We start from the raw sequence: 13,860 nt of genomic DNA, 5'->3' as shown, positions 1-13,860 counted from the left end.
ATTTCATTTAAGTGTCCCCAATTCTGCCACCACGAATAATGTTTATTTGCCTTTAACACAGAATTCTTAAATCTTGTACTTGGAGTCTACAGCAACAGAAGCCTTTTTCTGAACCAGGAAGGAAAAACTAGAGTGCAGTCAATACTATTATAAACCTCAGTGATCCTTTCTGGAGATGAATATTTAACATCTGCCCTGTAACTCACACTCCCTGTATTCCTGGCTCTTTACAACCACACCTGCTCTTTCAAATGGAGTCCCCAAACTGACTGTAAGACTTCTTTCCTTATCATTATGTTGTGGTCACAGGCCTGAGAGCACATCATGCCAGGATTACTGCTGACCTGCCCTCTGTGGAAATCTGAGCTCAGTGGTGTCTTTATAACATGTTAGCTTTCAAGGCTACTGTAGACAAAATTGGCAGTGGATGTAGTGTTTCACCTCTATTCCCAGCGTCCATGTTCTGAGACAAAATCTCATTTACCCCATACTTCTCTGAAGGGCCCAGTGCTCTTTTAAAACCTCTCCTTGGGCAGGCACAGCAATGCAGAGAGCAAAGGGAAGGAGTTGGGATGAGAAAACCCAGGTTTGGGTCCCATCTCTCGCTGGCTGCATAACCTTGTCCAAGCCACTTAACCTCTTCAGAGCCATTCCTCGGTTATAAAATAGGGATAAGAAAATCACTTACTTCCCAAGGAGGGTATACATGCTGCAGTTACAAAAAAACAAATTGAAGTATTTTGAAACTTCAGGGGCCAATCAGGTGCTATTTCCACAAAACATTGTTCATTCACTCAAAAATATAACTGAATACCTACTATATTTAAGACTGGATACAGTGATGAATATGGTGGGTCCCCTGTGCTTGGTTGGAGACACAGTCTAACAGAGAATGTCATGGAAAGCATACTTTGAATAGCATAAGATTGGAACCATAATAGAGTATTAAGAAGTGTTATGGAGCCACAGGCATGGAAGCAACTAAATATTTTGGAGGCAAGTCATGGAAACTTTGTTATTATTTTTTAATGTTTATTTTTGAGAGGGAGAGAGAGAGAGAGAGAGAGAGAGAGAGAGAGAGAGAACACAAGAAGGGGAGGAGCAGAGAGAGGTGACAAAGGATTCAAAGCAGGCTCTGTGCTGACAGCAGGGGGCCTGATGTGAGTCTCAAACTCAGGAACTGCAAGATCATGACCTGAGCTGAAGTCAGTTGCTTAACCGACTGAGCCACCCAAGTGCCCCAAAACTTTATTATTATAGTGCACATATATAATAGGCAAATGTTAAGCCCTACACTTAACAGGGCAGAATAGATTTTAACTCTAGTTAGTCTGAAACTCAAGAAATAGAATTCTAATACTTCAATATTGAGTCTTAACCCGCAATCAGAGGAGGTGGAAAAGGACCACCAGGGCCTAGTCAGCTCCTGCTCACGGCCTCCAAGTCACATGGACATGATCACTGCAGTTAAGGTAGACTCCCTGCTTGTAACCATGGAAGTGAATGGTTAGAACCACCTTAAGTCATTTTATACCATTTATTCAGCTGCATTTTTTGGATCTTGATTCAAATACATTAACTGAAAAAAGTCTACTTTAGATGATGAACCTATTTCTGGTTTAGAGGTTTGGGAAGTCCTGCGGGGACAGTGTTGAGCAGACTCTTCCCCAGCCCACCCTCGTGTTGCTACCAATCCCCAAACTTGTCTCCTCTACAAACACCTTCTGACTGAGATTACCAGTGCCCACTGGCGGATGCTATGTATGGATCTCTAGCTGGACCACACAGACAACTCCAAAACCAGACTTCCTGTCAAGACTGACAACTGCTCTCCTCCTAAGTTTCTTGTCTCTGTAGAAGATACCACCACTTTCTCCTTTACTCAAGCAAGAAAGCAAGAATTTCTTCTTTTCTTCTCTCTTCATCTCACCTCCCTCCGCTAACTGTGTCAACCCTGTGTCCTTACCATTTTTCATACCTATACCATCCTCTCCTTCCCCCTTTGATTGCCAGAGTTCAGCTGCGTCACCCTTTATCTCAGTTTGGAAATAGCCCCCTAACTGTCTCCCCGTGTCTAACCTCACTTCCTGTAATTCATTCTCCAAATGCTACCAAAGTGATAGTGATCTTTAAAAGCTAAGAAAGACCATGTATCCCTCTTTCTTAAAATCCTTCAAAGGCTCTCCATAGTTTACAGAACAAAGAGCAAAATTCTTAAAATGACATAGAAGACCCTATAAATTATCTGTCCTCACAGTTGTCTTGACCTCACAATTCTTACAACTCTGACTCTTCTATGTGGTTTCATAACTCCCTGCCTTTGCTCTTACTGAATCCCTTTGCCTGAGAAGTCTGCCTCCTGTCTTCAACCTCCTGTCCAAACACCTACTCATTTGCCAAGACTCATTCAGTCACCCTCTTCTCTAGGAATTCCTTATTTCTCTTACCAGAACTTTGAGATAGAATTGACCACCCCTTCCTTTAGGCCCTCCCCCCTGCACTTTGCCCAGATATCAAAAACATGTCTCCCTCCTCCTGGAAATAAAACTCCCAATGACAAGGTCCATAATCAGTTAATTTTGTATAGCCAGTACCTGGCACAGTATCTGACATGTTTGGCACTCAACTGATGTTGTGTGAATGAATGAATAAAATGTGCAACCCGTTCTGTGAAAAAGGTCACAAAAGCCTAAAAAAGTGACTTGCATATAGTAAGCAGTCAATAAATATTTGTTGAATGAATGAATGAATGAATCCTTTCATATTTTGCCATTGAACTGGAGATCTGGTCACTGTCTTTTATGTAGTCCTTCTCCATATATATTCTTTGTCTAAAATAACGATGCGCAAAGTAGGCTAAAGCAGGGTGTATTACGCCACTATCAAATGCCGACATAGATTGGAGATGACCTTGCTGGCTAATTATTTCATTACTGAGAGCTCCTTGAGGGCTTCCTTCTTAGTGTCAACCTCCTCAAATATATTCCTAAGGACTCAAAAAAAACAAACAAAAAACCCCCCCAAAAAACAAAAACCCACCAAACTGCTTTGTTTTTCCACTCACCTGCTAAACAACAACCAAACCAGAGCAGGAAAAATTATACTACCCCAGGGAGAAAACATCATACAAATTCTACTTCTAGTATGTTTAGATCTCTGAGATTTATATAAAAATTCAGGGTTAAACTTATGAGTGGACAGAAAAGACATACTTTCTAGAGGTGTGATGAATTGTCAAATATTTACTACTACTGGCACACTAGAATGCTGAAATTTCTATTACAAAATGATAACCTTTGGCTTCTCGATCTTTAACAGAACCTTTTAAAATGTAGATACTCCTGGGTAGAAGCAGGGTTGGTAGGTAGCCTATATACATGATCAATAAGGAGAGGGTGGTTGTTTGTGACTGGCAATGGTTTTTATTATTCAGTGCTAGTAAATTACCAGATGTTAAATATATTGCCTATACTGCAGCCAGGAAGGAATCCCACCCTGAGCCTCATTTTCCTAGATTTAGATTGAAAGGGCTTTATAGATCATCTAGTCCCCCCCATATTATGTTTAAGAGATTGATTTTTTCATGCATGTACTTGCACATTTTTTCATTCAGCCAATCTTTGCCGAAGGCCTACTATGTGCCAAGCACTTCTCAAGGAACTCGAGACACAGGAATGAACAAAACAGACAAAAATCCAAGACCTCATATAGCTTGCATTATATTGGGGAGAGATAGACAATCAACAATATATCAGTAAAATGTATTTTTTCTTGGCTTCTCGGGTTTGCCAAATAGTGATTAATGAATAAAAATAAAATTGGGAAGAGGGAGAGAACATGTGAGGCAGAAAGTGAAGGTGGCTTCCAATTTAATTTCAGCGATCAGGAGGTCATCACTGAGCGGATAACATTTGAGAGAAGACTGGTGGTGGGTTGGAGCAAAGATTGCAAATACCAGAGCAAGAGGGGTTTTCCAGGTAGAGGGAAAAGCTAATCCAAATATCATGAGAGAGGAATTCATATGATTTGTTAAAAGAAAAGAACAAAGAGAACAGTGTGTTTCGTCTCGAGAGAACAAAGGGAAGAGAAGTAGAAGATGAGATCAGAGGATGAGTGAGGGAGTCCAGTCATCACAGAACCCTGGGGGACATTTTCAAGATAGGCTTAGGCTGGGGCTCCTGGGTGGCTCAGTCGGGTAAGCGTCCACCTTCGGCTCAAGTCATGATCTCACGGTTTGTGGGTTTGAGCTCCGCATCAGGCTCAGTGCTGACAGCTCAGAGCCTGGAGCCTGCTTTGGATTCTGTCACCCTCTCTGTCTGCTCTTCCCTCACTTGTGCTCCGTATCTCTCTCTCTCTCCCTCTTAAAAATAAATAAACATTAAGAAAAATAGGCTGAGTGAGATGAGAAGCATTGGAGGGTTTGAGCAGAAGAGTGCCATGCTTGGACTGACCGTACATGTAAAGGACCATGCTGCTGCTATGTTGAGAAGAGACTGAACTGGGGCAAAGACAGAAGCAGATAAACCATGCAGGAGTCTGTTACACTGATTAAGGTGAGAGGAGACAGCAGTGTGGATGAGTGGTAGTGGTAGTGGATGGTGAGACGTAGACAGACTCTGGATACATTTTGATAGTGGAGCCAATAGGATTGGCTAACATATTGATTATGAGGATTGCAAGAAAGAAAAGTGACAAGAATAGCTCTGATTTAGGGGCACCTCGGTGGTTCAGCTGGTTAAGTGTCTGACTTCAGCTTAGGTCCTGATCTCACGGTTCATGAGTTGGAGCCCTGTGTCGGGTTCTGTGCTAACAGCTCAGAGCTGGGAGTCTTTTTCAGATTCTGGGTCTCCATTTCTCTCTATCCCTTCCCCTCCCCCCCACTCTCAAAAATAAACCTTAGAAAAAACGAAAAGCTCAGGTTTCTGGCCTGAGCAACTGGAAGGATGGTGTTTTCATGAACTGAAGTGGAAAGATTGAGGGTAGTGTGTGTTTTGGGGAAGGGAGTGCAATGATCAGGAGCTAGTCAGGGCATTTTAAGTGAGAAGTACCTAGTGGACATCCAAAGAGAGGAGTTGATTATTTAAATGAGAAAATGTATAAACAGGGAAGCTGTGAATTATATCAGGTCATCCAACCACAAAGGCACCATCAAAGTGGGACATAAAATCGCACCCTGGAGGGAAGAAATAGAACTCTAAAGGGAAAAGAAAGACTGAGACAATGACAGATTCTGCCTTCCTCATTGTTTGGCCAGGAAGTGAGTGGCCAGACCAAACTGAAGTCTCATAAACCACGAGCGAAACTGCAAAATGTCATTCAATTGCTAGTTTCTACTGTGCATTTTTCCATTAAGTTCCTGATTGTGTCTACTAAATTTATTTTAACATGGAACATTCTTTAAGGGTTGTGCGATGAGAATGTAAAGGGAGAATGGTATAAGTGAAGATGGCAGAAATCTATTTGAACTCTTTTACCCACATGGACTGCGGACACTCCTTGCATATCAAATGCCAGAGCAACTTAGCGTCCCTGGTGGCAGCTCCTAGAATTTAGATTGGGAACAAAACCTGTTCAGCATATGAAACAACTGGGATATGATATGGTGTTGGGCAAAGTGAACGGGAAGAACTTTCACATTTCGGGTTAATTGTTCAAAAAATATTTGGGAAGGGGCAAGATTCTGAACTACTCATGCAATGACAATATTCTTTTGCAGAGATCTAAAACAGTGCCCAATTCATAATCTTATCTAGAGCTGTGAACTTTCAAGGGGTCATTTGGTTCAGCTCTGGCCTGGAAAAAACCTTACAGGACAACTATAAACTGGGGAATATTTACCATATTTGCCAGCAGAACACACAAAAGGGGAAGAAAGACAAGTTGGACCATTATTGGTGACATGATGGAGACGTCTAGATATCCAACCTATGTATACCATCAATTTGCAAATGGCTACTGGGGTTCTGAAATTGATGACGATCTCAAATGATTTCCACTTTTCAAGCTTTTATCCTATTAAAAGCCATCTACCACAAATCTGCTTAAGTACTTTTAAAATACAGAGTATCAAAAAAAATACAGAGTACCCAATTCATACAGCCACCAGCCACTTACTGGGAAGAGGTTATGCAGGGATCTGGACCAGATATGATGGTTTTCATAGTTCATTGTGAAGAATTAAAACGGCGATTTGAGACATAGTACCTGCAAGAAAAACATAAGCCAAAATCAGGCTATGCCAGTTAGTTACCTATTATCTCTCAGTGCCAAGTCAACCCATCCTCTCTGCTTCTTTGCACTATATTTTCAATATTCCCTTGCCAGATGGATTCCTGTTAGTTTCTGTCAGTGAAAGAGACTAGTGTGAAATTGAAAGACAGGAGGAGGGAAGAATGAACTCTTTTTCTATTTACAGTTCCTATAAGTTTTCCTCTAGCAGCAGAAAACAAATACCATACCAACATTGCTTCAGCCCCTCAGGGCTGGCTGTGCCCCTTCAGCGACAGAGTACCAGCGACACCATGCACTTTTCAGAAAGCATGAGTCTCTCCCCCAGAGAGCTGAACAATAGTCACAGGGTAGCCTCCTTAGAGATCCACACAGCAGCCACATGGTATTCATCACTCAAAGCGCCAGCCACACAGACCAGTCCTCTGAGCCACTACATATACCAGCGCCCTTTTGTTCCTTCAACACCAAGAGTAGTAGCTACTTTCACACATACTAATATTGGACTTAACCTTCACATTCCTTTTCTGCTCTTTAAGGCTTCTAATACTGGTGAGTAGTGGTTTTAAAATATGTCACAAATTTTTCAACACTGTTGTCTCTAAAGGGTGGACCCTAATTCCCCTCCCCTTGATTGTGGGCTGGACTTAGTGACTTGCTTCAGATGAGTACACTGTGACAGACACGATGGTGTATGGCTAGGTCATCGAAGGTATCACAGCTTCATCCTGCTCTCTCTCTTAGATCACTGCCTGAGAGAAGCCAACTGCTCTGTCATGAGGACACTCAAACAGCCTTGTGGGGAGGCCCACGTGGTGAGAAACTGAAACTTTTTGCCAACCGCCAGCAAGAAGCAGAGGTCTTCCTGCCAATAGCTACATGAGTGCGCCATCTTGGAAGCGGATCCTCCACCTTCAGCCAAGCCTTCAGATAACTGCAATGCCATCTCACAGTTCGACTGCAATCTCACAAGGGATCCTAGGTTTCTCCTGGATTCCTGAACCTCAGAAGCTATGTGAGATAATAACCGTATTATTGCTGTTTCAAGTTATTAAATTTTGAGGTAACTGGTTTATTGGTTACAACACATAATTAAAATACCAAGTAACCAATTCCTTATATTAAAGTTCTCCATTTGAAATATCTGTTGTTGGCTCTTGATTGATAGAAGACTTGGTAGCATGAGTGGACCCAGGAAGCTGACCCTCAAAGATAGGATTCTATAATTGGGTTATTTACCTCTTTAGCTTTACAATTTAGCGTGAAATCTCGTTGCCAATGACAAATGGGATGCTGGTAATCTGTAACAGGCAACAATAGCAAAATGACTTAAATTATAGCTGTGGCTTCTTGAGATGAATTTCCTATGGAAGGCAAGTCTTTGAGTAACAAAGTAGCTGAAGTCCTTGACAGTTACAGTAGTAAATGTAATTATAAGAACTGGGAACGAGCTTTCTCTCTGCTATCAAGTCACAGAAGACCAGGAAGTAACTTTAGTAGCCATGAAAGAACCTCTTATTTCTTGGATTCATAAGGCAGGTATGACTAATCAAAATATAATTTTGCGAGTTACATAATTACAATATGAGATGAATTAACAGACAGAGTTTCTTATGTAAAAATTTAGGAATTGTTTAGAAGGAATGAATGCCTGAACTTGGAAGGAGGAAATTTTGTTCAACTTAGACAAAGTTGAGTATTTTTAATCTGATATCTCTGAGCCTCACTTGCCATCAGAAGCAGCTCCTTAGGTTCTGAGGTGCATAGCCTTACCTTTCCTGAAGACTCTATAAGCTCCTCTATGGCTGATGCCTTCAAAGAGGATGTGTATTCTCCTCATTATCTCTCACTGCCTCAAGACCTGAAACTAGAGTTGTATCTCAACACAGTCCATGGAGGCAAGTGCCAAGTCATATGTGGGAGAAGAGAGTTCATATTCCAAAATAATAGCAAGAGTTTTGCAAATAGACATTGGCAGAAACTTAGAGGATGACCATGGGAGTAGATTCTATACATATTAGACCAAGAAGGGTAAAACACAATATTGGATGAAGTCAAGTATATTATTATGGTTTAACTTAACAGAGAATGAGGTAAATGTGAGGAGTTTCAACAGTTGGCTTGGATGATTACTGAAACATGGACCTAATTCAATCAGGATGAGATGCCAGAACTTCCTTGGCATAAAATAGAAGAAAAGACCAAAAGGCTTAGAAAGATAGGAACCCTGGAGTAAACCTGAATATCCACAAAAACATGTCCCTTGAGAGTCCAGAGTACTCCCTCTTCCCTTAAGTGTTGAGAAATGCATTAATGATGCAGCCACTATATGCTTAGAAGAGCTTTATGGTGGATGGCTGTCTTTCATAAGCTAGGGATAATGGTGAGAAAAGCCACAACTGAAATGGGCTTTCTGATTTTAAAGTGGATAGTGAAATTCTGGAATGTTAGGGGCCAACTTAACTTCTAAAGGCAAGGTTTGCATAATTACCATAATAAACAATTATATTTGACCTGCAGGTATCTGCAGTAAGACTTATTGATCACAATGTTTTAATAAGACAAATAGGTAGCCCACTAAATAATTATATATATCTATATTATATCTATATTAATATATCTATATTAAGTATATACTATATCATAATTATAATTAAAAATTCTAGCCCATCGCTTCTCGGCCTTTTGGCTAAGATCAAGTATAAAAATTCTAGCCCAAGTGAGCAGAAATCTATCTGGGATCACCACAATGGTGAAGCACCTCTTCTCCCCCAGTGCAGCCCTAACCGAGTTCATAAGCTCAGAGTACAGGGGCTTTATCCAGAATCACCATAATTATATTCTGAAATATTTTCTAAGCCTTCCAAAAGGTGCTTATATATAGGGTGATCACGCTCTGGGAAAAGGAAAACATCCGGTCCTATCTCAAGATTACTAGATTCTAGCTCTCTTGATTTATACTGCCACTGTGGTCCACTGGTCAATGTGGGGCTTATGGAGGTCAACTGATAAAGTGGATTTGGGGGCCTATATTTGTATCCCCAGACCTTGCATATATAAATTGAATAGTCATGTTTATAACAGAATCACCATGTGACCTCTCTTACCTCTGGAGGTAGGGCTGTTATGGTATGATGATGAGGTAGTGGCCTCTGAAACATTCTCTCTCAACCAGAGCAGTAAGCCACAACTGAACATGATGGAATTACAGACAGCATGGAGTTCACCAAAAATCTGAAAGGTGAAAGCATGATAACTCATATCACATTCCAATGTAATTCTCCTTTTTTTCCTATGCAAAATGCAGGTGGATAGTGGGTTGTTATAATGTCAGGCAGGTCATTATTCCAAATGCGGCAGCTACTTCAGATACAGTATTTCATTTTTCAAGGGGTAAATAAATACAACCTCTGGATCCTGGTAAGCAGCTATTGATCCAGAAAATGACTTTTTGTCTATACCAAATTGCAGGTCCCACCAGAAACAGTTTGTTCTCACTTAGTAAGGACAGCAACTCACCTTCACACTCTTGCATCACAACTATACCAACTTTCCCATTGTCTGACATGATCTAGCACTCAAAGATGTTGATCGTCTTGGAATTTTACACAATATCACATTAACTACCTTGATGACATCATGTTATTGAGCCTTATGAACAGGAACTAGCAGGCAGTTTAAATGCCTTAGTAGCATGCATTCCAGAAAGTGGGAAATAAATACCTCAAGTTTTCAGGAATCTGAAACTTAATGAGTCTTTCAGATACCCAGCCCACTTGCTAATACCATTGACCATAGATAGTCTACTAAACAGAAAGTCTGAAATAGATGATCCCAAGTGATATCAACTATTAAAGGCTTCATCCCATTAAAAATCATATATGACAAATTTGCATATCTTGAGTATATTCTGTATCCAAAGTGAGCAAGTAGTTCCTTCCAAATATCGAACATTTGCTGAGATACAGTAGTTCAAGGACCTGAACTGTGCATGACATGACCTCATGCTGCAGTCTGTAGGATTAGGTTTGGGGGGCGCCTGGGTAGATCAGTTGGTTAAGTGTCCGACTCTTGATTTTGGCTCAGGTCATGATCTCATTGTTGTGAGATTGAGCCTGCATTGGGCTCCATGATGAGTGTGGAGCCTGCTTGGGACTCTCTCTCCCCACCCTCTGCCCCTCCCCCAGTTGTGTTCTCTCTCTCTCTCTCTCTCAAAATAAATAAACCATAAAAACAAGAAGAATGGTAGGCTTGGTACAAGGGGATTACACCATCCGTGCAAGCCAACAGTACAGACAGTGAGGTTCTGAAACAGCTACTATTTCCTGACACTCTCTCATTACTAATTAATCCCAACACTCTCTCCTCCTGAACCTGGACTCAGTCACAGAATCCTTCCAAACACAGTGTAGCAAATAATATTCACCAATGCATTGTGAGAAATAAAACTTTCTTTCAAAATAGAGGGAATCTAGGTGCAAGCATATTGGATGGAAATCACAAAAACCAAATGAGAGGAAGAGGGAGAAAAGTGAAGGCTAAAATCTATATAAACCTTAGTAAAAGAAAAAGGAAAAGACCCACAGTATCCAGTGTAGTCAGGGAAAGAACTATCACAGATATGTTAGCTCTGACAATGGATACACAGAAAATTCTTTCCGAAGAAAACTCATCTGTTTAACACTGAAGTACTTCCGGGATAGAGGAACCATGTTCTGAAGAGGAGCCATGTTCTGAAGTTATGTGGGAGTTAGGCATCGGTTTGCCCATTTCTGTAGGTGCAAAGTGGACGCCTAGAAGCATCTTCACCAGACACAGAATAACAAGGATCTCACAGGCATCTGAGGACAAACATTGGAAATCTTTCTACTATTCTGAAAAAAAATGAGAGTAGTATTTAATATCTACTTCACTGAGGCATAATAAATTTCTGTATTAAGAAAACACAGCTCGCAAGCAAATTAAGCAAGACACTCAGACCAAAGCAACAGATAAATGGGACAGTATTATTAGAACAGATTATTGGGTTCTTCTGTTAAAGAGCCCTGAGAAGGTTGGAACTGAGAAAGTTGTAGTCCATGGCTCTTTGCTAACCATATCCCCCAAAGGAACAAGCAGCAAACTTTTTACATTAGAGGATCTCAATAAAATGTGTGTTGAATTAAATTGGAGTTGGCAAAATGTCAATTAATTTTTTTCAGTTTTGCTTTTTAAATTTTTACATATTTCAATTAATTTAACAAAGACATTAGAGCTTTTCATTTCCCCAAGTCCTTTCTTTGATCAAAGCAAGGAATAGACTGACAAATTAATTCTATTCTAATTCATGTCAGAAGCAACACTTCTCTTAGAAATGAAAAGTAAGTAAGCAACACCAAACGCTGGCAAGGATGTGGAGCAATAGGAACTCTCATACGTTGCTGGTGGAATTGTAAAATGGTACAGCCACTTTGGAAGACAGTTTGGCAGGTTCTTAGAAAACTAAACATATTCTTACCATATGATCCAGCAATCACACTCTTTGGTATTTACCCACAAGAGTTGAAAATTTATGTTCACACAAAAACCTGCACAAGGATGTTTATAGCAGCTTTCCTCATAATTGCCAAAACGTGGAAACAACCAAGACGTCCTTCAGTAGGTGAATGGATAAATAAACTGTGGTACATCCAGACAAGGGAATATTATTCAGCACTAAAAATAAATGAGCTATCAAGACATAAAAGGACATGTAGGAACCTTACATACATGTTAGTTAGTGAAAGAAGCCAGTCTAAAAAGGCTAAATGCTGTTTGATTCCGCCTGTATGACATCTAGGAAAAGGAAAAACTGAGGAGGTAGTAAATAAATCAATGTGTGCAGTACAGAAGAGGGGAGACAAATAAATGGAGCACAGAAGATTTTTAGGGCAGTGAAAATACTCTGTATGATATTGCAATGATGGATATAGGTTACTACACATTGGTCTAAACTCATAGAATATACAATACCAAGAAAGAACCCTAAGGTATATATGGAATTTGAGTGTTTATGACGTGTCAATGTAGGTTCATCCTTGGTTAAAAAACTTAATAAAATCCGTTCTGGTGCATGATGTTGATAACAGAGGAAGCTATGCAGGGATGGGGTAAATGAAAAATCCCTCAACTTCCCTTGTAATGATATTTTAAACCTAAAACTAATCTAAAAAATTAAGTCTTTAAAAAAATAAAAACATAGAAAGTAAGCACTGGCCTGAAATAGGGCATTGTTTTCAGTTGACATAGATCTGGAACCACTAATGAATAGTAGGAAAAGAGTACCTGTTAGACTATCCGTATTCTTACAGCTATACAGGCAGAGAAGAGTATCAGTGGCTTCACTGACACAATCACTCTTTTCCAGTCATGCTGACCTCCTTTTGTCCACATCCCAAACCTGCTCCCACCTAAGATTTTTACATTTGCTGTTTCCTTGCCATGAACACTCTTTCCCCAGATATGTGCTCTCTAACTCCTTCAAGTATTTCAAGTCACTTTCCCAGTGAAGCCCTCCCTGGGCAGCCTAACTAAAAGTTCAACCCACTTCCCTCCTTTATTCATCTTATAACCTCAGTACATATTGCCATCTAACGTATCCTACATTTTTTTTACCTTTTTATTCCATTGTATATCTCCCCTGCCGCACTAAGAACTCTGTGAAGACAGGAATATTTTTTCATTACTATATCTTCATCCTTTAGAATGGTGCCAAGCAAATAACAGATCAATAAATATCTGTTGAATGAATAAATGGACATGCAATCAAGTTAAAAATGTGAAATGAAAAATGTCAGGAAGATACAGTGTATAGCCTTCAAATCTTTTCTCTTTCCTCCTTATCCCAGGAAACCTTTTATCCAGATCTTGAATACACTCTGTTTTATAATTTTATTTCAAAAATACCAAGGTGTTTGGGGAGAAGACAGCCAGCACTGATAAATTATGAATGCTCTAGGAAATTTCAAAAATTCTATTCTCTGCATTGTTCATAACACATTATACTTTGACATTTATAAAAATTAAAAACAAATAGAAATTAATCCCATCTTTAAAATATGAATTCTATATTCCTATACTCCTATTGGAGTATATTTACATCACACATTTTAAAAGTTCATATAAGTTTTAGCTTTAAAATCCATTACTGCTTCCCACTGTAGAATTTTTATATCAATGGATATTTACTTTTGATAGTCATTAATATTTCTGACCAATATATTTGCTAATCTAATAATACTCTTTTTCATTCTTTGCCAGTACTATTAAAAAATTTTAATACTCAATTTTTAACTTTCCTCCAAGGGCTACTTTCTGAAAGTAAACCATATACTCTACAAAATACAGGCAAGCTGTTGAATAGCAAAGCCTGACAATATTTATACAACGTGAATGACCCAAAATATGCAATTGTGTAAACATTGCCGCTGGACCAAAACTTTTAGCTATAAACCTACTGTTGACATGCCTGTTAAGGGTTCTTAATGGACAGAGGTCCCGAGAAGAGATTGAGATAGAATTCCACAAGGAAGTCCACTCATGTGATCCACTCTGAGTGGATTTTTGGAAAAGAAGACAGTAAGAGGATTATTTTCAGATTTTAGATTTAGGGGA

General features: G+C 39.7%; 1 long non-coding RNA gene across 1 annotated transcript; it reads right to left on the bottom strand.

Moving 5' to 3' along the window:
• Window positions 1-6,111: 6,111 nt before the first annotated feature.
• On the bottom strand, window positions 6,112-13,117 carry LOC123600032. Its single transcript, XR_006713435.1, has 3 exons — window positions 12,862-13,117; window positions 9,336-9,462; window positions 6,112-6,204 (listed from the first exon to the last, which is right to left on the bottom strand). It is a non-coding gene; the product is annotated as an uncharacterized LOC123600032 (long non-coding RNA).
• Window positions 13,118-13,860: the final 743 nt, after the last annotated feature.

Source organism: Leopardus geoffroyi, chromosome C1 (genome assembly GCF_018350155.1).
Source record: "Leopardus geoffroyi isolate Oge1 chromosome C1, O.geoffroyi_Oge1_pat1.0, whole genome shotgun sequence".
NCBI lineage: Eukaryota > Metazoa > Chordata > Mammalia > Carnivora > Felidae > Leopardus > Leopardus geoffroyi.
This window is presented reverse-complemented; position numbering and strand designations above follow the sequence as displayed.